Source organism: Aphelocoma coerulescens, chromosome 12 (genome assembly GCF_041296385.1).
Source record: "Aphelocoma coerulescens isolate FSJ_1873_10779 chromosome 12, UR_Acoe_1.0, whole genome shotgun sequence".
Classification (NCBI taxonomy): domain Eukaryota; kingdom Metazoa; phylum Chordata; class Aves; order Passeriformes; family Corvidae; genus Aphelocoma; species Aphelocoma coerulescens.
The window spans coordinates 13629217-13654518 of record NC_091026.1 but is presented as its reverse complement, the minus strand read 5'-3'; the positions used below and the strand labels follow the sequence as shown (position 1 = coordinate 13654518).

At 36.6% G+C, this 25302-nt stretch overlaps 1 protein-coding gene across 6 annotated transcripts in view; it reads left to right on the top strand.

Annotated features, from left to right (window-relative positions):
• The window catches only part of FHIT (fragile histidine triad diadenosine triphosphatase), a 553468-nt gene that overhangs the window by 26936 nt on the left and 501230 nt on the right, over positions 1-25302 (top strand). The gene's annotated exons all lie outside the window — the stretch shown is intronic.

Here is a 25302-nt window from a genome sequence, read left to right as displayed (position 1 = left end):
TTCACTATTTGCATTATTAGACATGTGAGAGTTTGGTGACCTGTGGTAATTAGGTTGTGTGATCTTTCAAAAGAAGGATCTGGCTCACATAAGTGGCTTAGGTACTTTGGAAAATGGTACTTTGTGATGTTTATCTTATACAACTGATATTTTCTGGTATTTAATAGGGAAAATCTTTTATTATATGTAAACTGTACCTAAACAAAGTAATCTAAATGTTCCTTCATGTTGTTTCTCCTTATTTCCCTTTTGGAAGAAACCAGTAATCAGAGTAGCAGACCTCTGGCTGATAAGAGCTGTTTTGTGTAGCTGTAAGTAGTGGTACACTTTGAAATGTTGACAGGCCTTGCATGAACCAAGAGCTGATTTTTCTTGCCCCCTGGCAAGAAAGCAAGATCATGATGCTTTATTATTGAGGCAGATCCTTGAGCAGTGTAGCTAAAGCTTAACAAAATCTATCAAATGGAAACTTCATTTCTGCAGGTAGTAAAACTGTGTTGAACTCTGTTGTGTGCTTTGTTTTTCTTGTGTCACTTTCTTAAAATATTTTGTTTGGTTTTTTTTCAAGACATAATATCACCTTTTCCAAGCGTGTATTTTACACTTTGAAGTTATCATTAGAGTATTTCCTTTGGCAATATATTTTATTGGAGCATTAGCAATGCAGTTGAGTCATTGAAAAATGTGGGAGCTATGGGCACATGAGGCTTGTCTGGTAGTTTTGTGTTGTAATAGGATTCTTTTAGTGGTCTTGAGTAGAGACAACTGTCAGTAATGTTTACCTTGGCAAAAAAAGGCACTGGGAATGGAACAAGCCATAAAGAGAGTATGTAAGCAATATTGTGAATAATAATAATGGTGCTTATTAGCAGGTGACACATTTGCATGTGAAACAGACCGGAGACAGAGCTGTCCTGTACACTCTGCTTCTGGAACAGCCAGTGCCAGTTGATATATAGATAATTAATGGGCGTAATGACTTTTTGCATGATTTCTTGAAGAAAGTCTGTGATTACAGTTAATGATAGCATCACAGGATTATTTTGCATAGTGACTCATGTTTTCTTCTTAGGTGTGTGTGTATATACAGATCCTTAAATTTCTATTCTTGGTGCAAATATAAGTTCAAAATGCTGAATGACCAAGAAAATTTTATAGTTTGAAGTAATCTTCCATAGGCAGTTGGACTGTATGACTAACAGAATTATGTATGCATAAAATTGCTTTTACTGGAGAAGCCAAAATGCAGAATAATAGCTTGTCAAACTGTCATTTGCCAGTGAGATCATAGATTTTGTAGTCCAAATTAGGTTGTGTTCTTTTTCTTTTTGTCAGGTCACATTCTAATAACCATATTGTGCATTAAACCCTGTGATTATCTGAACACTTGACAGATGGTAGGATGACAGTGATTGCCTGTGCAGTAATGGCATTCAACAAAATATGAAATGTCAAAATCCCTTTTTTTTGTTATGTCTTCACTTACTTCAGCAAGGTAATTCTAACAGGGGAATATTTTTTGTAGCTAAACATATGCTTCATTTACTAGTGCTAACAGGTTTTGGAGTTTTGAATCTTACTTTTTATACTGAGAGATGTTTACATGTTGGTCTACTGTACAACAAAATTGTAAAGTACAGTGAAAGTGAAAGAGGTTATTACATTTGTGAATCTAAAGTTTTCAATATGCATATTACTCAGTTTCAAGGAAAAAGAGATTACTTTTTGGTTTACTTGAGAGTTACTGTGATACTCATGAGTTGATTTTATGATAACACAGTTGTCCTAACTTAGAGTTCCACTAATTATTATCAAAATGAGTAGTTAGTTGCTCCTAATATCTTATTTAATTATAATCTTAACTCGTGTGTAAAATATCACAGAAAAGAATGTGTTTGAACCCAAAGGATTTTGCCTTTTTGCTGGATTTGAGACAGTTGGGGCTGTAACATCTAGCTGAGGGAGGAGTGTAAGAAGTGGCACAGTTCATTGCCACATGCTCAATGATGAAATAACTTTGGGAAGCTGAAATACAAAAACCCAAAGAAATGAGCTAAGGTTATAGCTTCCTTTAACAGTGCTGTTTTCAGAAAATTCTTCCTACGTTTACATCTTGTCAAGACATTCCTTACTCCCTTCAGTTTATTGTATGCGATACCTCTCTACCTGTGGTTCACAGGATTTGTTTACCTGTACTGATTGCTTATCACTGTTACGTTATCTGCTGGACCTCAACTAAATGTTAACGCCTTTGAGTTGAAAAACTTTGCAAAGTCCCCAAAATACCTCGCTTTTGAACAAACTGTTGAAGTTTGTAGTTTTTTAATACTGAGGAAAAGGAACAGAAAAAGAAGAGGCTAAGTATTTAATTTGCTTGAAACAGTTTTCCAACAGAAGAGGGTTGAAGTTGAAAATCCCAAGTCTTAATGATGTATTTTTGCAGTCTTTGTCTCAGTCTTTGGCTGAGACATCATTATTATGCATTTATAATCAATCACTGCTGTATTTAGGTATTCAGTAACTCTTGATTTATGAAAGAATATGTTCCTTATTAATGTTCCTTAATCACTAAGAAAATTATTTTCTGTAAACTGTTTGAGTAGGCCAAGAAAGGAGTCATCAAGTCCTAGAGAGTGGTAATTGCTTGTGCCACAGCATTGTGTTGTTGTTTTCAGTGTGTGGGAAGTCTGAAAGGCTGTGAATTGGTACTTTGGGAGTGAAAACAGCAAAAATAATTTCTGTTGAGTATCTAAGTTATAGGAATTTTGTTGGCTTCCATGCTTGGGGAAAAACATGGTCATCAGTGTAGTTAATATGTGTTATGTAAATACTTACTATAGAAATATTAGCTCTGAAGCATAATATTCTTTAGGAAGACCAACATGTCCCAGAATTTCACAAACAAAATAGGTTGTACTTCTCTTTGTAGGCTGCAACTTTCAGCTAAATGGTGTAACCTCTCAGGTATTATGAAGCTATGTTCAGTCATGAATGCTTATGGCATTTTGAAGGACTGGAGAACAGTGCAGTGTATGATTACCTGTACCTCATGTTATAATGATACTTCACATAAACTTTTCCAAATTTATGGAAAAGCATTGTTTTTCTATTAAAATAATAATCCAAGTATGTACTGCTAAAGTGAGAAATTAAAATGTAAATACCAGCATTTTTGCAGCCATTCCATTTGTCTGCAGTTTTGCCTGCTGTTTCCTGTAACAGCCCTATTAAAGAGCATTTAAAATAAAAATTACAATTGTTAAGATGAACTTTTGCTGTACTGAATAGTAGGGAAAAAATCTACAGTCCTGTCTATCAAACCGAGCTGCTGTTTAGTATGTCTTTTTCCAAAATATATTCCTTTACTTTGAAGTAATGTAGTAGCTCCTTTTTGGATATTTTATTTATTAATTTTCTATGGTGACCTTAATAATTTGGCTTGAAGATGTTGGCACACAATCATGTATTTGCATATCTACCATTTCTGGATAAAAGTTCTTCAGCTGGGCATAAGTGAGCTCTTAGAAGAATTTTGTAATGGTTTTGTGGCCTCAATTATTTGTTCTCAGGCTTTCTCTCATACTGAAGATTGTAATATTTGACTAATGCATGTTGTTTATATACACGTGACAAAGGATTGCCCTGTTATTATTATTGTTTGCTGTTGAAACCTTTGATAGATGGAATTGTAATCAGAAGATGAAAACTTTTAACAGAGGCCGAACTATGAAGTTCCCCTGGAGTCTCCCTTAAAAAGAAAAACTTGAACAAAATTATTTTAATTTATGTAATAAATTTTTAATTTAAATAATGAACCATTCTAAATGCACTCTTCTTTATGTGAGAGCCTCTTTCATTCAACTGGCTCCTGTAACTATGTGAAATGAAGCCTTAAAAATGGACTGAATGATCCCCATGCAATATCTGTATTAGCAACTGTTGGGGGGTGTGTGGGGATCTGGCATAACTCATGGTTTAGACACTTTTTTCCAGACCTAAATATGATAGAAATTGTGGCTCAGTGGAACACTAGAGTTGTTGAAATATAACCTGTTATGCAGCAACAGCTTGTAGTTACACAATAAAGGAGAGAAAAATAATTGTTCTTACTGGGAATATGAAAGAAATGAACCAAACTGTAAACAAGTGTAGGCATTGGTGACTTCAGAAGTAAAAGAGCATGTTGTAATTAAAGAGCAAGGTGTCTAAAAGCAATGATGTATGGGTTCCATGGAAGCCTGGAACTGCTTTTAAATTTTATATTTTGAAGAACTTTTTGTGACATAAAGCCCGTTTCCCTTTGAGACAGCAGCATGCTCAGACTTTCAGTGCACAGCTATGAACTTGCCAACCATGTTAGCTGGAAGAAGGAATGTTGGTGCTTAGAATTCTTGCTGCATCTTCTCAAAATCCCCATTCATTCTGAGTAACTTTGGTAACCCTTTGAGGTGCCAGTTACCTCATTCACTCTGGTTTCATCTCTGACCTTGTCAGCCTTGCAATGAACTCCTTCCTGTTGCAGTCTTTTCTTGAAGGCAGATAAGAATCAGGGAGATAACTAATTAATAAAAAAAAGTACAGTGGAATATTTCAATATTTGCACTGCAGCTACACTAGAAATGAACTTTACAGCTTTGCAGTCAGAAGTAGATACTATGTTGAGGATTCTGGTGCACTGGCAGACTCTGAAGAACTCTTCAAAGTTGATTGCAATGTTTCTGGCTGCTGGTGATGGGAATCTGAGTTCTATAAATGCATGGTGATAATTCTGTACGTAGCTGAAAGAAGAGACATTTTTGTTGTTTTTCTTGTGATTTTTGATATGGTGTGGAATGTATTTTCAGTGCACCTAAAGTCACTTGAATACTACTTATGAACTGACATTTCACTTGACAGTAAGGTGTGTTTTCAAATAGGAATTATGTTCCAAAGTACTGTTTGAAATACTGAGCATGTTTCTATTTCTACAGTATATCCATCTAAGGATCTCTCAGCATTTCATAAGCATTAATGAAATAAGCCTCACTGCAAGGCAGGTATTATCCCAATTTCACAGATTGCAGGGAGGTTAATTAACTTGCCCAGAATCACTCAGTGATCTGTGATGAAAATTGGTTTCTATTTAAAAATGGATTTGCCGTCTCATGCTTTAACCATTAGGCTGTGCTTCCGAAATATTTGTGGTTGAAAATAATGTTTGGCTTATTATCAAGTTACAATAAGCTTTGTGTATGCACAAAATAGAGTGAAGTGACCAAATCAGTTTTAACTCTACCTTTGTACATTCCAATTGAATGGAGTTGGGTTTGAGATGGATTTTATCTAAAAGAAACTTAAACCAAGTGAATAGAGACACAGACTTGGCATTAAGACTATTTTATATGTGAATTTGTGCTCATTTATGTCAAAGGACCAAGTAAAACTAATGTTCCTTATTGGTCTGAGTTTTTAATAGGAACCTTATAATTTCACTTGATCTGGTTTAACAGAAATACCATAATTTGAAAAGTAAGGGGAAAAGACATTTTTCAAGTAACTTTAGAAGTCATTCAGGCATGTGACCTGTTTGTTCCAATTATTTAAGTTGCATAACTACTACTTCTAATTTTAAAAATTACAAAAAAAGTGTTTCCTGTTAAGTGTTTTCACTTTCATTAATGAAACATACAAATTCAGCTGGAGAAACTTACTAGTAAAATTTTATTTCTGGGAGAATCTTTCTCCGTAGTTTTGCTGTCTTGGTAGGAAAGAAAGTAATTTAGGAGAGGGCTTTATTTTTCTTGATTTATAGCCCCATTTTCCCTGTTCCTTCACCAAGTATGCAAATGTGGTTGTAAAAGTGATGATGCTTGGGTCTTAAGAAACCTGCAACTTCTTCACACTCCCACTTTTGATTTTTTATGTATCCTCTGACAGGTCATTTCAACTGGTTTTAATATAGTTTCTGGATTTATAAAACTGGCCTAATGCTTGTGAAATGCTTTGAAAATCTGAAGTCTGTTATGATCAGGAAAGTATTGATTTTATTATAAGGGTGTATTTATTATAAGGGTGTTTTCAAAATGGAATAATTTTTGGTTTTAACTTTAGATTTAATCTAGTAAATCCCAGATAAATGCAATTCTCTTTAATGAACAAGACTGGAATTCATCACCTAATTAAGCATTGACTTGACTTTATGCACCAAAATGCCTGATTTTAAAATTACTTCATTCAAGTTAAAAAACAAAAGGATCTAGGGGCATAAAGTTTTTTAAAATGCCATATAAATGTCTCCATGTAATTGCTGACTAAATGCAACACCTATGTAGGCCATGTAATTGTGGATCTTTTCTTTGAGCATTGCTGCTTTGAAGGTATTGCAGTAATGCATAGGTGAGTGCTAAATTTAAACTCATTTTTTACATCTTCAAATGCAGTGAATTTTTAACATCTAAGTTAATACATTCAGGGATTTTTTTTTTTTTAGAAATAAGATGTTCAATGAGCCTTTTGGTACTTCCTCCTCATTTTCCCTACTTTCATATTCCCTGATTTTGGTTGAAGGCCAGCATATATTTGTAGCTCACTAACTGAAGTTTTCTTTGGTGTCTTTCTTTACTTTTTTGTCCAAGCAATGATAAAACTTCTAAGACTGTTCTGAAGGTAGCGGTCTACTTAGTGCTGATGGTAAAAATCTCTCTCTTCACTTGTATCCAATTTCCATAAGGACACTGTGGCCAGGAAGTGCAGTATGATATAAATAATACAACATGCCAACCAGGAAAAAGAGTTTGATTTAATTAATGTTCCTCCAACGTATTAGTCTTTCATTACATATAATTACTTGGGGACTCAAAGTAGGCACAGCTGTAATATGGCTGGTGTTAAAGTTGAGATTTCTCAATAATGCATCTCATAGGTTACTTTTTCAAGTTTCCTTCAAGTTCCCTTCTCTTTGTCTTGTGCAGAAAATGACTTCAGTCAAAATTGGATTGACCAGGGAATGTTTAGTCTTGCTGCCACTCAGATGTCTGGGAGAGCAGATCGAATTGTTCAGTTACAGGGATGTTAAATTTATAGCAGGTAAAAGCTTTCTGTGTTTGTCAGACTATTCCTTGAACACAAAGTGATTGCACCCTTGAGGCAAGGAACCTCAATGAAAAGTGGCTGTACATAAATACAAACTCAATTCCTAGCCAAACAATTCCTAAATTTCAAGAATGTGTTTCAAAGGAAAACAGAGTGCCAGCCAAAGGCATGTGTCAAGATTTGTCTAATTATATTTGTACGGTACAAAACAGAATGAAAGTTACACATTTCACCAGAGTATTTAGATTTGTAGTATTGATAGTCTCGGTCATAAACTGCGTTTATGAAAGCGTAAATTTATCACTTTTTGTACATATGGATGAGGGTCACGCGAGCTAGGGAAACGTGAAGCCTGGAGGTCTGGCTGCACCCTCTGTGTCCGCAGCTCTAAGGGAGAGCGTGAGCTCCTCACCCGAAGGAGCCTTGTCGTAGGCTCGGCTGTCGGGGCGTGCAGGCGGAGGCAAAGAAGGAAGGAGGGGACTCTCTGTAGAGGTTCCACAAACCCCTTTACTGCACGTGAAGGGACTGGGGACGAAGAGCCAATGTTTAGATAGGATCCTGGGATTTTACACTCGGGGTAGGAAAGGTGGGGATAAGGGATCCAACCAAGAGGGTAGACAGGGTTTACAGTGAGGTGACCAATGAGGATAACACAGAGGAGGGATTATAGGGGACAGCAAATGGGGTATCGAGTAATACAGAAGCTTCTAGAACTAATGCAAATTTAACTAAGGGAAATGAATATTTATGAACTTATACTTAAAACAGGGAGGGGAGAACAAGAACCAATCAACACAGAAGATGTAAATAACTGCACCCAGGGGTGATGGGATCTCACCCTGACCACGAAGGCAGTCTTTATGCATTGGTGCCTGACCACCAAACAGCAGATCCCGGAGTTCGTTCTGGGGTCAGGGTGGCTGCAACCACTTGCACCACCACATATGGATGCTTTGGCAAAGGGACTTAATGAATTCAGTTGCACTTGTAAAATTGCATGTAGTTAATGCTCTTTACTGTTAAAGAAACAGTGTCCAGTCCAGTAGGAAATTGTTCTGGGTATGTGGCCACTCTAAGAACAGAACTAGCTGAGGGTAGCACCCAGCTTTTCTGTGAATGGAAGTTCACTCTCTTCTGTCGATTTATATCTCAACACAGATAAATTTTATGTGGTATTCTCAAAAAAATAGGTGCAACTGTCCAGGGAATATATATTGGGGTAATACTGTGTTTTTGTGGGTAGGACAATATTTATTGGTTGTATATTGCGAATAACAGTGTCAGGTTTGTTATAGTCAATATTTTCCTCTTAATACTATCTTCAAATATTTTGAACATTGAGTTGGTGTTGTCTGTGCCCCAAAAATATGACATTGTATCCCAGTCAGTTAGATGCTGTTGAGAATTTACTTCAGGTTTGTGTAGGTATGTTTGAATGTCTCTTTAAGTTTGGAAATGAAAGGGGGTTTTATTATTATTTTTGGTAGATCTTGGTAACTTATTTAATGTATCTTTGTATTTGCTGGTTAAATACCTTCAGTCACAGTTTGCTGGTGTTTATGGACTGAAAGTTCCTGGTAGGGGTGTGGGAATTTCCTTTTCCCCCATGTTTGCTACAGTCCTCAGGGTTTTCACAGTGTTTGAACTTTTCCATATTTTCCCTTATCTTAAGGCCTTCTGGTTGGTAAATTAGATTTAGTAAAAGTAGTAATGTAGTTCCTATGAGTACTTGGGCTTGGGAAAGCTAATACCTGCTGCCAAGGGAGTGAGCATCAAAAGAGACTGTGGATTAATGCTAACTTGGAAAGTTTCTATCTTTTCTCAGTTAATCTTGTTTCTAACACGTCTGTGGCGTGTCAAGAGAATAAGGATTCCTCCCTTCAAAAGTATTGCATGTAATAAATGGATTTGCTTTATTAAAACTCAAATTTGTTGTAGTTTTGTCTAGTGACTTCGAAATGATTTTGTGAAGAAGTTAAAAAGCATAAAAATCTACTGAAAGACATCTTGACAATTGAAAAGTTTGGAGGAAAACTGACTTCCTTTGTAAGAATAACAAGGAAAATAGCCTAGTTCAACTTAAGGGCAGACCACAATGCTGAAGATGTGACTGCTCAAATGGCTGTTGAAGATAGTAATTTATGAACAGCAAAAATGTTTAGAAGATTCTTTCACTGACTTGCTTTGAGCATAATGTTGTACAGAAATCTATAATACAGGAGGCAGAGCGTGTTGTTAGCTGACTTAAGAGAAAAATGAAGTCGTAGCAAAAGGTTGTGTCTGTGTCTGTGTTCAACCTTTTTTTCACCACAGCCCTGCTTTCTACTTTCCCATTGCACATTCCCATCAAGTACTTCAGTGAGGTGCACTGAGAGCTGAAGACAAAAAAAGTGTGTATTTAAACTAAGTAATGAAAATCAGGGATGAGAAACATGACTATCTATGTTTATAGTTGGAGTATAAGAATCATGTATCAGCAACTGAAACTTGAAAGTAAAAATGGACGAAAAAGGTGTTATTCCTGTGCTTTGACAGCACATGTAGCTTAAGATGGGAGTTACTTTGTGTTAATAAGATTGTGTTTCATGCCTAAAAGTGATGTTAAACACAAATTAAAATCTTTTTAAACTATTATAACAACTATGTGCTTCTAAAATTAATGTCAGTTTATACCAACTGTTCCTGCTTTAACGTATCAGCCCTCACAGTGGAATGTTTCACCTGGATCAACTTGAGTATATGCATAAATCTTTGCAAGACTGGACCTGGATTATTTAATGAAATGCAAAATGGTAAACTTTTTATGCTTCTACACTTAATGTTTTTGTAAACCAGTCTGTAATTTCATTATGGTAAGGAAAATTGTATGAGCATTATGATAAACTGTCTAAACAATGACATTTTCTAAGTCTCTTTGAAGGAAGGAGATAAAATAAATTTAGCTTTTGCTAGCTCTGAAGAAGATTTTTTTTCCCTGTGGTTCTTTTTTTAACAGCTGGGTGTATCCCGGCACATTCTGTAATTTGAGAATTTTTGTTTAATGAGGATCTCATATTCCTTGCTGCTTTTCCCTCCCTATACACCTGGCTCAAAAGAGAAAAGCAAAAAATTTTGTGTGCTTACAGGGTCTTGGTAAAAGGCAGTAATTACATATATCTTATCACTGTTCTTACTTTGCTCTATGGCTGTTTTGGTAGCCATATATCTCATGGCTACCAAACATGATATCTCATTTATCATGTCATGTCTTTTGATCAAGACTCTTAAAATTTCTGCCTCTTTCTAGGCACAGTGCTTAGCCTGGGAGAGTTTACTAATTGTCCTTGGCTCCTTTCAGAAAGGGGAAAAGCTGATGCAGAGTGTGACTTTGAACACTTCCAGCACAGCTCGCCAGGCTCTGCTGCCTTCAGGGACTGTAAAGGGAGCTGTGCATGACTAAAGGCACACAGGTTGCTGTCATACTTTACTGTCCCTGACTTAGTTTTTGTTGTAAAGCAGGGAAAATGAGATTTTTAAGGCCAGGCTCATAAGAAGATTTTATAATGGTTTGACACTTGTTTTGTAAAATATTTTTGTTCTAGTTAGAGAAACAGCTCATCAGCTTTGGTATTTGAGGTCACTTCTGCCCAGATTTGCAGCATGTCCCAACTTAATGTATTCACATAATAAGCATGAAATAAGATTTTGCATACCTGAGAAGGTCAAAACTTGTGGATTAAACTTGAGTTCTGGAAGTTCAGAGGATGTGATGCTCAGACTTGTTCTGAATGTGTTCTCTTCTGGGTTTTTCTTTTTCCTCTGAAGAGCAGCAGTAAATAACAAAGTGTGTCTGCAGTGATTGCTGAAGTTGTTGGTCTGAAGTGAAGATGAAACTTCTCTAAACTTCGAATCAAATAACTGATGTTAATAGCCTTTTTTTTGATTGGCAGGAAATACTTTGATCTGTCATAATTTGATTGAAAAACATAAGACTCAAAATGCTTTTCTAAATTTGATAGCCTCTTTGTGCAAGGGATGAATTGCTGGTGATAGAATATATTAATTGTTTAGAGAAAAGAAAATTAATTGTTTTTGTTAAATTCTATTGGGACTAAATTTTACTTGAAGTTGTGATGCATGCAATTTTCTAATGCATATGTAAATGAACTCATTAGTGCACAGTCATATTGAAATCTATTTTGGCCCTGGGATAATTTGTCTTTTCAAAGCAGAGCATGCCATTACTGATTCTTAAAAATCTTTTCTATTTCTTTAAATGTGATATTATTTCTATTTCTTTGTTCCATCTTACATATATAGCACCCAACATAAGGGAGATGTTTTCTTTCCCCTCCTTTATATTTTCAAATAGATGTTCAAACAGACTACAAAGTTAATCTTGCAGTTAGGCCGGTGAAGAGAGCAGAATAATCTGTGGTGACAGGCAAAGGGATAAGGGTGGAAAGGGTCCTCCTCAGATGCTGGTAGGATAGCATTTATGGACTTATCCCAAGGGAACTTCTTGGTATCCAAATCAAGTATGAAAGTGTTTGCAGAACTGGCAGCTGAGTGCAAATAGAGTATTTTATTTGGTGCCTCAAATATTGTGATAAATTTGCTCAAAATAAATCTATGCTTCCTAGTCATTTTAGATTTTGTTGTTGCTAAAATAAAATCTCTATGTACTCGGAAATTTGCATTTAGCATGTAACATGTAAAGTTCATTTCCTACGCTTTTCTTTTTCTGATATGGTTTTACAGAAATAGTTGTACAAAGGTAGAAAAATTTGGTTTTACTATTACTCTGCTATAGTATTTGGTTGGGGTTTTTGTTCTGTTTTTTTGTTTTGTTTTAAGAAAAGTATCTCAGTGGCTTAAAAAGCCAAACTTGGTGCAAATGTTCTGCCTAAATGAATTGTTTCACAGCAGCTTTTGGATCCTGCTTCTGCCCTGCCGAGCATTGGATTTGTACCATATTTGTTAATGGCCTGGAGTGGATCTCCAGTAACAGATGAATGTCTTTTACAAAGGCAGGGCTCAAAGTGTCAAGTGTTTATGTGGATATAAATAAGACTGTGTTTCAGTTTTTTGTTTGCAATTGTTTAGTTCACTTGTCTCTCTCCTCCTCTGAAATGTGTTTTTGAGGTAATCTGATGGATGAAATCAGAGCTCACCAAAACGTTTCCTGGGTTCTTCTTAGAATTTCATTGTGGGGGGTTTGAGGAGGCTTGAGGCTGATCTGCACTGAGCTTTTTTTATTGACAGACCTTGAAGTGAGTTTGCTAGTCTATGACTTTCTTCTTTAGCACTTGGCTACAGGGATCACTTTAAAAAACAATGGCAACCAAACCCAACAGAAATAACCCCTCGAACAAACCTGCTGTTCAGCTTTATGAAGTCATTCTAATCCAACATCAGAAAAAAATCCAAAGAACTATGAAACAAATTCAAGATTTGAGGTCACTGTAAATTACCTAAGTCTGTGAATATGGGGGCCTTTTATCAGTTACACTTGTTTATATAATGATAGACTATATAATCTAGTATTCCAGTTTACAATTATGATAGGTATTTTGGCTACAGAGAACTCGCAAGACTAGATATTTTCCTGAAACTTTAGTTTACTAGATATGCCCTACCTTCTCAAATGAATCTGTCTTGCCATTTGAATGCACTTACTAGAAAATGTTGGATGTTTTGGAGCTGCTTTGTGAAAAATAACTCCACACACCCTCAACCACCCACTCCTTCCCCCAAAACCAAAGCTAAATAAATCCAACTCAAACCAATTACTAACTAATTTATTTGGAAAGAAAAAACCAGTTGAAGTATATACTGTAATGTGTTTCCTTTTGCCAGAGATCTTGACCTCTCTGGCATACTGAGATACCAGATGAAAGATTCTTAATTAGCAGAAAAAAAAGCAAAAATCAAATGTATTCTATAGCTTGTGGTTTAAGTAATTATACTGGCAGATGTTAAAAATGTTACTTGGAATGTGCAACTTGGTTAATGTAAATTATTTTCGTGTATTTAATGATCTATAGATAGTAAATATTTCTCATTTGTTACAAATATCTTGTGTCAAATCACAGATAAGCTGCTGTTTTGTTTTACTTCATATTTACACAATCAATTCAGCTTCTTTAACCCTGCTTAAAGAAATTATGAAGAACAAGTTGCCAATGATGTTAATAAATTGTAGGAATTTCTATCATGTGTCCCTGAATCTTCTACTTAAGTCTCCCTTCTTTAAATTGTTTATTAAAATAACACTAGGAGTACAGCAAGTATGACACAAAGAAACAGAGTCTATCTGGATCCTTGTTTTCTTTCCTAAGGTATATAAGGAAAAAGGAAAAAAGCTTTGTGCCAAATACAATTTTGAGAAGGAATACAGTCTGAAATGGTTTGAAATGCTCTTCTTTTTTGGGAGGATAAAAAAAAGGCTTTCTTTAGAGTACACAGTATTTTGATTATTGCAAATGGGGTGTGATCACATGTTCACAATCCCTTAAGAACGGGATGAGTAGACAGAGCTGGTTCCTGGAAGTTGTTCTGTCATCTTGACCTTGCCACTATTTTCGCTTAATTCTGTGAAATACAATTGCCTCCTTAAAGGCAAATTGATTAAAAATATTGGAATCAAAACTGGGCCATTGAAAATGGAATTCAGTTCCTGGTTGTGGTTCATGTTCCTTGTAACCTTGATGTGGAGGCCAAATTCAATTGTTTCAGTGTCTTTTAATATGTGATAATAGGTGTTTTAGAATAGTAATTTACAGGAGCATGAATTAAAAGTACAGGAGTTTTTCTTTTTTTTTTTTTTCTTTGTTAAGTACAGGTAAAGTGAAGTGCTGAGAATGAAAGTGCTTTATAAGATGAAATATTCCCATTAATGTTTGAATATTTCCCTTTGGCTTAAACCTTGTTATTTCCTTATTTGCAGTAGGAATGTGCTGCTGCTGGCAGTGATGACTGAACCATCCATATCTGCCCTCTTTGGCAGCTTCACAGTGGAGTCTTGCAGCCCTTCCCATTTGGGCAGGGTGACCAGTTTGAGGGAACAAGCTGTTAGCTCCCTTTTGTACTTATTACTCTGGGTCTTGATTGCTTCTGGTTGTTTGATTGCTTCCAGCTCTCTTCAAGGGGACTCACCTGTAATCTCACAAAATTGGGCAAAAAGAGTTGGGTGTTAATATATTGAGGTGGCATATTGATAAATCAGTACTGCCTTAGCAACCATTGGTGCTCAAGTGGTTTAAATTAAAAAAATAGTCATTAAACCTCCAAGTAGCCCTTGGACAACTTAAAAGCACTGGTGGAGGAAAAATAAGTTGAATGAATTAATGACTTATTCAGTGTTACTTGAAGACTTTTCACTGTTGGAAATCTCACCCAGTGTGACAATGCACTGGAGGACTTTGCCCAGCCTGGAACAAGGTGACCTATGGGCTGCTCCTTTGTGGCCATGCTCACTGCCTAAAGAGTGTCTCGTCATGTGATGAGGTATAGCAAATACAATCTCAGAATGGTTTGGGTTGCAAGGGACCTGAAAGATCATCTTGTTCCAACCCCCCCCCCCCCCATGGGCAGGGACACCTTTCACTAGACCAGGTCGTTCAGTGCCCCACTCAACCTTCCAGGGATGGGGCATCCACAACTTCTCTGAGCAGCCTGTTCCAGCACCTCACCACCCTCACAGTAGTGAGGTACTGGGACAGGCTGCCCAGGGAAGGATCCCATGACAAGAGATGGGTGTTCTCCAGGGGCTTCAAAAAATACATTTATTAACACACTGGGAGAGGAGGAAATTTTTCTGTGGATTTTTAAAATGTTTTCCTGATTTACAGACATTTTACCACTTAAGAGGTGATGGATGGTGTGCTTTGCATTGAGGAACAGTAGACTTTTAATGTAATGGCAATCAGTTTATAATAAAGCTTTTTTTCCCCCCACAGGAGAGTTCTTAGCCTTCAACAAACTTGTACTTAAATGCTGACTTTTTAATAGTACAATTTAGGTTAAGCTGTTTAAAACGAGGGTTGAAAATAACATTTTTGTTTTTTAATAAGTGTCATGGTTTAACCCCAGTATCACATAGCCCCTTGCTCACTCCCTCCCTTCCTTCCCCACAGTGGGGAGGAGAATCAATTAGAGAGAAAACATAAAAGTCCTGGGTTAAGAGTGCTTTAAAAATGGAAACAAAAAATATAATAATAGTGATGATGATAATAACAGTGACAATAATTATAGTAGTAATAATTGTGATGAAAAGGAGAGTAAAGACTAAAACTGAAGAGAAACGATGCTCAGTACAATTGCTGAGCACTCACTGATGCCCAGCCTGTCTCCAAGCAGCCATCAGCAGCTCAGTCTATACCAAGATGAAGCAGTTTGGGTTTTTTTCCTCAAAGGCAGAAGAGCATCCTTGCGTGTGAAGTTTATTGAAGAAGTGATAATAGATTAAAATGTGTGTGCTAGGGCATTTGGTGTGTAGAATTTCTAAAGCTGTATCACTTCTAAACCAGCTATGTTCAGGGCTCAATTATGTGCATTTTAGATTCTCTTATGTGACCAATATACTCTTTTTTAGAGTTACCTGCATTTATTGATTTGGGACATATGCCAGTCCTTGTTTCTTTCAAAAGGAGCATTTGTTGAGAGTTCTGAATCCATTATACAAATTCAGACTGTACGCTCCTTTGCCATATTGTGACAATCTCCTTGAGCAATTTGAGGGACTGAGTACTTGATCAGTCCTAGTCTCTTTGTCTTGCCAAATTCTGTCTTTCATACTTAAAGCATTTTGAAACTACTTTTCTGTTGATAGCTGGTGTATTTTGTTTCTCCACGTCTTAGTCTGTGTAGTTATATTGTGGATATCAGTCAATACCTCAGCCAGATGGAAGCATTTTGTGTGTCACTTTACCTCTGAATCCTCTTGTGTACTGCTTCCTTTCTGCAGTCAAGCAGCCCCTCACTCTTATGGACAGATTTATGCAGCTCTTTTCCCTGGAGGAAATTCCAGTTATGTTTTTTGCTGGTTGCTTACTTTCACATCACTGTGCCCCCAGCCCTCAAAATTTAAAAACTGCTTATCCCCCAATGCATCAGTTTTCTTTCATTGCAGCTCAGACTTTTCTGTTTTGGTTCTTCTTTCATTCCATTATTTGTAAATAGTTAGGGAGGAGAAAGTCTTCTTATTTCACATATATATACATACACACACACATATTAAATATGTATATTTTTTTTAGAAGAAATCAAGGATGTCTTGCCTATTAGCATTACTGTTAATGGAAGGTTTTTGGGGTGGTGGTTCATTCCCCTCCCCCCCATTATAATTCTGATAAATTTTTTCCTGAAAGGTTTTAAATCAAATGCAGTGAAATTTCTTCTTTGGTTAAGTCCAACCTGAATTCTGGAATACATTTCTCTAATTGAATGTGACAGACACTTATTTGAAAATGAAGATTATTTCTAGTCTTTAAATTAGTCTTGGAGCTGCATATATCACAGTAGTGCTGAAGAATAAAGGAAAGGTTGGGGTGAAAGCAGTTGATTTAAGTTCAGCAAATATGAGTTCAGTTCATGACTCTTGCTCCTTCCTGACACTGGTAAAATTATCTTGGTTTTGACCAGTATTTTGAGGATTGTGTTCATTATTGCTACTGACTTAGAATGTAAAAGGAATGTAGATGTTGAAGTAAATTATTTAGAACAATTTTACCTTTCATTCTTTTCTTCCATCTGAGAGACAGATGATGATAACCTAAGTTGAGATAAAAGAATGGAGTTATCTTCACTGAAGAGGGGAATTGTCTCCTGCATATGAACAGCCACTGTCCCAGTAGGACTGGGACATTCTGAGAGTTCTGGAACTCATAGATGGTGAAGGGAGATTCATTCATGAAAGTGCACTATGCTGCGTTGGAGAGTCTTCAAGGTCTTGGAAACTGGAAGTGAAAGGTGCTTTCCTTAGGAAAAGTTATTACTGTGTCAGCACATTTCTTAGCTAGGCTGATGTTCAGCATACCTCTAAAAAAAATCAATGTAATACAACTTTGGTGGGTACAGACTCTTTATTTCCAAATGTCCATGCCACTGTAGTCTCTGCATGAAAATTCCAAGGAGGAATATTTTGTTTTAGCTTTCCAGTAGGAAAATTAAAACAACAAAACACAAAGCAGCAACAAGAATTCAACTTGCCCAGATACAAAAAACTATGAGAAGAGTTTTTGTAAGTATTTGGTTGTCTTAAATGTCTTGTCAAGGAGCTGGCCAGAATTGGATTTCAGGCCAAGTTAATGGCAGAGCTGATAATAAGAGCTGTCAGTAAGGAGCAATAGGAGTAACTCTGATTTCTTGGTATGTCAAGAATTCCAGGAAGTACTGTGTTTCCCTGAGACAGAGAGACTCCTACAGTTGTGTGGGAATGTATTCTGTGTCTTCAGAAGACAAAGAGGTTCTAATCAAAATGATCCTGGATGATGCATAAAAAACTGGGGACTGAAATAGGCAGTTGTTTCTGCTGACTGGAAGGGTACAATTTCAGTCATGTCTCTGCCCACCAGCCTGTGCTGCTTTGTTTCAAAAGATGCCTTCCCAGCTGCTTTCTTTTTAAAACAAAATAAAGATCTGCTTTGCTTGTTGACACCTATGGAATAACTTACTTATTTTTCAATGTAGATGTTATTAAAGTTAGAGGAGAGATACAAAGTTTTTAATAGTAGGTGCAGAGATTTAAAACATGAATGTTTTTAGCAACAGAATAGGAGCCTCATTTATGGTGATGCAGAAGGGTTTGTCCTATGTTGGCTGTTTCTTAGGAGAGGTGTAGTTTAGCATGTAGCTGCTGTCTAGATCATATTTGTGCAAAAATTAGAAATGCTGCTCAATAATGCTAAAGCCTTTTGGTGAAAAGTCTGAAAACCTTTTTGAGGATTTCAACATGGGAACTTGTCTAATGGTGTCAGGTAATAGAATTATTGTAGTACTTCTGGGAATTGTATGTAGGTAGAATTATTAGAAAATGCACATTCAGTTAATCTAGTTTCAAAGTCTAAAATACCATAGACGTCACAAAAACCCGAGGGTTACAAAGGTTTTCCTTTGGAGGGTGAATAGAAGAAGATGCTGCTGAAACTACTGAGTGTGTAGATTCCCTCCTTCCCCCCTTAACTGTTATATACAATGGACAGTTAAACAAGTTGTAGTGGCTGTGCAGCTTTGCTGCCTGATTCATTGTGCATTTAATTTAATTCACTAAAGGTGACCTTTTTGTATTTCAGTACATTGACACAAACTTTGCTGGCTCTGATCACCCAGGCTTATGTTGGAACTTCCCATGGTAAAAAGGACATGATAATTGTACCCACATGATAATTGTGCCCACATGTGACCTGGCTTTTGAGTGTTTATTTAACTGATTTGACACAATTTAAATTTCCGCATCAGAGTTGCTCACTTTTAGGGGGCTGGCTAAAAATGTATCTCAGCCATGTCCTTAAGCATTATGTGCAAGCCACCTTAAATAGCAGCTGCTTCAGCACAGTGCAAAAAATATTTTGGACTGTTAATTGGTGAGTGTTGAGCTACTGGTTGTTTGGGCCTCTGATCTAGAGAGAAATTACTTTGTTTTATATATATACACACACATGCACGCACACCCGCACATACACTGGTACCTTTGAAGATAGTGTGATACCTATTATCTCAAATGGTGAAATTTTGACTTGTAAGAGGCCTTTTTCTTTTTTTTCTGAGTACTTTTTCTGGAGTGGAATGGTAGTTGTAGGTGGTTGTATTTGTTTTTTGCCAGTCAGGTATCTTTTGGAAGACCTGGGAACTGATGCCTGCAGAAGCTTTCCAAAGGGATGGAAATTAAATAATTAGTTAGATAGAGAGGACAAGGCTTCATTCTGGTCTTTTGCCCACCTCTCATACTTAAGGTTATAAGAAAACAAATGAATGTCTGATAAGCCTTTCACTGGGACAGATGATCTCCTGTCTAACTCTGTTTACTTTGTCCTTCCCGGAAGTCACAGGTCTTAAGTCAGTTTGATAGGAAAGTCTTAATCAGTAAAATTCTGAGTTACTTTTCCTCAGTATTAAATACCAAGAGTAAATCTAGGCATTTACTGTGAAATACAGATTTTTACTCTGCCTCGTTCCGGTTTCTAAAGAAAATGTCTTAGAGTAGCAGTAATTTTTTTCTGTTCAGCTTCAATTTAATGCTAGAATTCAATCTAATTGACGTATTTCAGTTTTCCAATGGAAGTTTGACTCTAATTTGATGTTTAGACACAGGTTGAATCTTGTGTCTTTGCATATTAATAAGTATTCTAGAAAGGATTTTCACAGCAATAAATTTCAACAACTTCTGTTTGTACAGCATTAGAAAACATCTGGTGTTATCAAAACTCAGACAAAATGAACTCGCTGTAGAGAAGACTGTGCTTTTCTGCTCATAATGGCCTCAGCTGCTTATTTTGCCCCTAAATAAAAACAAATTTGTGTGCATGGAATAATACTAAGACCCCTGCATTAATAGATACTGACACTATCTAAAGCTTGGGGAGCTGTTTTTGCTTACATAATGATTTGTAATGTAGATATTTGGTTTGTGAAAAAGTGCAAAAGTAGAGTGTAAAAACTGCTTTCTTTGAACTTGTAGAGAATTCTGTGTGGTTTTTATAGCTCTGATACTTCACTTTGTCTTGTGAAACATACCCAAGGAGCAGAACAGTTCACTGCATAAAGGTTTTTGAAAATGCCATGGATTTTGGAAAGCTGCTGTGCATGTTTGTACCTGTGCAATCCACCGGTAGGAAGGAGAACAGTTATTCTCTTGAGCTTGATATTTTGTTCACACTACCATGTGCACCAGATTTATGGTATTAGCTTTTCATTGATACAGACTCTCTCTAGGTGAATTTACCTTTCTTAATCTGGTTTCTACCTCTATTTAACTTTCTAAATATGAATTAATATTTAAAGGAGCAGTGAATAGAACTTTATCTAGTTTTGAGGACTATTCATGATGTGTGCCTGATCCTCAGTGAATAGAGTATAACTGATTCTTTTTTTTTCTATGAAGAATGAGGATTATAGTGCAAATTCAGGTGAAAAGCAGGATGGTTGTAAATAGGGTTTCATCTTCTTGAAATCCACCTGAAATAGAAGTGACTGTAAGGAATGGAAGTGACCCTAAGGGACAGAAGTAAAAGATTTTCAGTCTGGAACTACACACCTCTGCAGAATGGCACTCCTCATGGTACTTCTTTCAAACAATCATTGCAGCTTTTCAGAGCAGCAGTGACTTCAGTGTTATGGAAATTTCTCAAGCAAAATGGTTTCCCAGTTGTTGGATTTTCTTTTCTGATGCAAAACCAAAAATCCCAAAAGGTTATTTAGGGCCGCAAGCAAGGTGGCTGTTGGAAGTTGAGTGGTTTGGGCTGGATCTCATCTAGCTTATGTGGGTGTTGACACGTAATATGTGTGTTTAAGTGTAATATGAAGACAACTGTGGATTGAAAGGGGATCTTGTATCCATTGCTAAAGCTGGGAACATGTGTGTCTGTCTCTAAGGATTTATGTTCTGGAGGGTAATACTGTAATAATAATAAATAAAACCAACAGCTCTTCACCCAGTTTGCTATCCTACCCTTATGCATAAGATTCCCGAGTAAATTGTCTGCTGGTGTTAAAACACACCTGCTGGAGCAGGTCTAGAGGGGGGCCACAAAAATTATCAGGAGGTGGAATATCTGTGATGAAAGGCTGAGAGAGCTGGGGTGGTTCAGCCTGGAGATGAAAAGGCTCCGTGGGAACCCAGAGTGCAGAGAGTATTTCTCTGCCTGTTTTGAAGGGTTTTATCCCCATGGACAACACTGTTTTTGACCTTCGTCCATGGAGAAAAATTGCCTACCCTCTGGGAAGAATTAGAATCTACACTGGTGTGAGCTAGGTGATAGAATACTATGTAAGATTGTCACAGGGTGAAAAATTTAGAGTTTTTGGGTTTATTAATATAGTAAATAGATAAAAGCAAAAAAACATCAAAATGGAGGATTGTTGTTGTTCTCCAGACCTTCTTCTTCTACTACTCCATATTCTGCAGTAGAAGTAGTTTGGGATGATTGGATAAAGAATTCTGCAGTTCCTGACTGCGTGACTAGCTCATTGGTAGAAAAGTAAAAATAATGTATGCTTTTAGTGACCATTGGTTAGTTTACCTTTAAAAAGCCTTGGGCTTTCCTGTATTTTGCCTTTTGTATTTTGCTCTGCTTCATGCTATGCTGTAGGCATGTGAATTACTGATAAGATATAATAAACAACCTGAAGACCGAGAAAATGTAGAAGTCCCCTTTGTCTCTCGGACTCCTGGCAAAGACTCTAAAAGGGCTCCCCCATCAGGGGAGGCACAGTTAAGGCGCTGGACTGCGTCAAGCTCCAGGGAGATGTTCTTGTGGCCTTTCACTACTTAAAAGGGGCTTATAAGAGAGAGCAGGGGTGATCTATTTCACAGGGCCTGTTGTGATAGGATAAGGGGTAATGGTTTTAGACTAAAGTTCAGTAGGTTCCAGACTGGATTTAAGGAAAAAAAATTTTATGATGAGGGTGGTGGAATACTGGCACAGATTTCCCAGAGGCGTAGATGTTCCATCCTGGAAACATTCCAGGTCAGGTTGGATGGGGCTCTGAGCAACCTGATTTAGTTGAGGATATTTCTACTCTCTGCAGGCCAGTTAGAGTAGATGACTTTTAAAGCCCTTCCTACTAAAACTCTGCTTCTATGATTTTCAAATAGAAATTTTTTAATATGTGACACTGAAAGTAGACATTTATATGAAAGAAGAAATCACACGAGAGTTTGTGATCGTTCATATGGATGATGTTTGACATTGATAAATACTGCCTTAACAGTTATGCTTGAAAACAGTCAGTGAAGCCAAATCTCTGCTTCAAAATGCTGCCTCTTGCATTTGTTGGTTTCGTCAGTTGAATCATTTAATAAGTTCTTTTCTACAGATGATATTATACAAGTAGTCAATGGTCAATTACCATAAATCAATAGTTTGTCTGGTTCTTCAAATGTCTACCATAAAACAGCATTAGTCTTGAATCTGTGAACAAGGGGATAAATTTGATTTAGGAATTTGCACAGAGGCATCATAAAGTACAAGTTATGTATGGAGGAGGGAAGGATGCTCCTAACTTAAAGCTGAGGTGTCTGTCTCCTTTTGACAGAAGTAGTGCAACACCATCATGCTGTGTTTTGAGGCTGAGTGCTGAAAATGACAGCAGGTACAATTTACATTGCTACAAGATTTCATAAGACTTTTTATAAGGAAAGTGCTGATGTTAATTAATTACTGATATGAGGAAAGTGTTTGAACAATAGTGTTTGGTGTGTAATTTGTGGAAAAGACATTCTCTTAAGGCCTTTATTAAGCTTACTGCTGTGATAGTTGAGGATTTTCCAAGGTGGAGAAAAACTCAAGTAATTTAGGTCCATCTAAGATGGAGTGGCAAGAAAAAATTGTGTTCTAGTTTTAATTTATTAGATGCAAAAACTCTAGTTATGCTCTTTTATGTGATGTTTTTAATGCAAAATTTAAATGTTGTGTCAGGAACAAAACACGGTCATTGCAGTTTAGGGTCTTTACTGCTAAGATGATTTTTAATTAGAATAAAAATTTAAAAAGGAAAAAAGGAAAACTGGTTTGAGGAGGAATTGAAAAATTGCATTATTAAAACTAAAAGTTACATTTTGATCTTAATTTTTAGAATAATTAATTACCACTTTCAGGATATGCTTATTAGGTAGACAAAATTATTTTATATTCTTTATATTTTAACTGATTTTGAAGAATATGTTGAAACTGTCTCCTTGGCTATAGTATGTGGTGTTTTCTTTTTGTTTTGTAGAGTTAACAGTACTGTATTACAGAAGCTTTATTTTAACTTTAGAAGGTTTTTGCTTTATTGAAGTAGAAGAGTAAACATCAGTCCCTAACATCAAATGTCTTGTGAAATCTTTAATCCTAGGTGGAAAGTATGGCAGTATCTTACAACTATTATCTTCAAATTTTCATAGTAAAGGTAGTAAAGTTAAGAAGGTTCATTTGCTCAGTGAAATGGTGTCAGGATTTGCAGGGAGGTAACCCAGTCAGCTTCTCTTCCTCCTATCCATTTCCTTCCCCTTTTCTAAATTCCCTCTTTCTCCTCCCTAAAGTTTCAGAAAATCTGAACAATTCTGGTACAATTATTCAGTCCTTGTGTTTACGTGTTGCATTGTAGAGCAGGGTCACATTAGCTCATGTTCTGTATTTCCAAATGAATGCTTTTGGAGCTTGAATACTTTAGTAAGGTAGAATTTCATTGATCTGAAAACAAGTCTGTGGAAACATGGCAAAAAGCAGGTGTGAGAGCTGATGCTTTTTCAAAAGAGTTTACTCTTCCTACCCAGTTTGAAAAGAAGCATGTTGGACAAGCTCTTATCCCTGTCTCACTATTCCCTTAAATCTGAAGTTCATGTAGACTTCCTGCAGAGTTCCTTTTTCTGGATTTGATTAGTACTGCTCACCACAGATACTTGTCTTTTGGTAGAAACTAATTATTGGGCTGTTAGAGCAACAAGCACCAGAATAAGAGAAATATCAGACTTTTTCTCTCAGGAGCACTTATGTTTTGCTTTCAGAACATTTCCTGAGCTCAGCCAGGAGTTGGGGTGCTCTGAGCTGGCACCTTGTCCCCTGGCTCAGGGATTGGCCATGGGCTACCGTGTATGTTCTGACCCAAAATCCAAGGCATGGGTTCCATGGTTCCAGGAAAATACTCCTGCTTCCTTCTCCAGCTTTGAGTGTAAATAGCTTTGATAAGGAAACCTTGCTCACTCCTTCCAGCCCTGGCTCCTTAGGTCACACTCCTATTTTCTGCTTTCTCAGGATTAAACTCATAATTGCTTCTTGGCCTTTTAAATTTTTTTCCTTCTGGCACCTCCACCAAGCTGGGCTGAGGTGATGGGGGGGAGGGGGGTTAAATCAGTGGAATGCCCCAGGCTTTGCAAAAACATTTTTACCACTTCAAGCTAGATTATTTCCCAAAAGCAGCTTCTAACAGAGGCCTTTAGGAGAGATCCAGTGACTTGGTAAACAGCTTCTGCTGTTTCAGCTCTGTGAATGTTTTTAAAAAGTTTAAGTGCTTATATCATTTAGCCAAAGAAAGGTGATTTAGGATATTAAAATAAAAATAATCACTGCAAATTTCACAAGCTACTTTCAGAGTTCAGTTAGTAACTTTGTGTACTAAATTTCTGCACAATTAAAACAAAGCAGCTGCTGTCTGCAGAGAAGTGAATGTGCTCAGGACTGTGTGTTCGGGCAATTGGTCTACTTTTGGAACAAACATCAGTACCTTTTATAAAGATATATGGAAAAGTAGAGGAAAAATGGTAATTTTCAGAAGAAAATCCAAATGGTAATTTTCATTACTTACGTATTTTAAAATTTATAATAAGAAGATATTCCATAGTACTACCTTCTTTGCAGAGAGGAAGATCTAAAATTTTATTACAGATACAGCTTATGCTAAAAGCATTTCATTCAAGGAAGTCTTCATGGTTTTTATTGAGCATTTAGACTAACAATCCTTACCTATTGTTAGTGCTAAATTACATTTCATTTTGACAGTTGACCACCATGTCACTTTTCCAGAGACTATTTTCTTCTTAGAGTAAATGTGACATAAGGAGAATGGTTTATCTGTGAATATTGTTCTTTGTAGAATTTTTGTTCTTGCAAAGATGCTTTAAAAGGCTTCACGATTCCTGGGAAGAGTGTTTTTTTTCATTCTCTTGAATTTTTTTCAGTGTGAAAGTTGTGAAGTGTTGAAAGCATAGATTTTCCTTGATTAATGTGGCCTTTGAGATTCTCAGCTTCTTGGCAGCATGTCCCTGAAGATTTTTTTTTTTCTTTTCTGATCTTTTCTTCCCCTTACCTTCCTCCTCTTCCCTCCAAGATACAGAGGAGTAAACAGGTCAGGCAGAAAGATGCTTGAGCATAGCAAAGGGAATTAGCCTTACTTCTAGCTTTAAAACTGAAGTTGTTCCTGAGATATTTTACAGACATAAGGCATACTGGATCTGTGAAGACAATCTGACATAACAGAAACTTGATTTAAGGTAGCAACAGTTGAACCTCTGTTTATGCACTCCCGATTCCAAATTGTTGTCTGTAGATCTTT